The sequence below is a fragment of the Papaver somniferum genome, chromosome 4 (genome assembly GCF_003573695.1).
Source record: "Papaver somniferum cultivar HN1 chromosome 4, ASM357369v1, whole genome shotgun sequence".
NCBI lineage: Eukaryota > Viridiplantae > Streptophyta > Magnoliopsida > Ranunculales > Papaveraceae > Papaver > Papaver somniferum.
Window position 1 is genome coordinate 69,240,941 of NC_039361.1, and position 603 is coordinate 69,241,543.

Consider the following 603-nt stretch of genomic DNA (forward strand, 5'->3'; position numbering starts at 1 on the left):
CTTCTAAAGCTTCTAAACTTTTCGCTATAGCAGCAATTTTGGCATCTGATTCATAGCCTCCTTCTACCCTATTAACGTTTCCTCTTCTAAGAAGAATTGTTTTCTGGGGTCCCCTACTACTTTCCCATTGTTGGGTTTTTTCGGCGACTTCATGCAAATATGTCATTGCGTCATCAACTGTTTGGTTCTCAAATCGACCAGTACACATAGATTCTACTGTGGTTGTGGTGGGATAATCTAAACCCTCATAAAGGATCTGACCTAACCTAACCTTCTCTAAACCATGATGAGGACATTGGGATAATAAATCATTGAACCTTTTCAAATACCTATACAAAGTTTCTCCCCCCTGTTGAGAAAACGTGCAGATTTGTGTTCTAATAGACGATGTTTTGTGCTTAGCGAAAAAATTGTTCAAAAAGGAAAATGTAAGTTTTTCATACGTTTCGATTGACCCGGTAGCCAAACTATATAGCCACGATTTAGCTTTATCTTTCAGGGAAAAGGAGAATAACCTAAGTTTCAAAGCACCATCATCTAGGTTTCTAATCCTGAGGGTACTACAAATTTCCTCAAAGTCCCTAACATGGAAATAGGGGTTTT

At 38.3% G+C, this 603-nt stretch overlaps 1 pseudogene; it reads left to right on the forward strand.

Moving 5' to 3' along the window:
* Nucleotides 1–278: 278 nt before the first annotated feature.
* LOC113276824 lies at nucleotides 279–378 on the forward strand (annotated as a pseudogene).
* The last annotated feature ends 225 nt before the right edge of the window (nucleotides 379–603 follow it).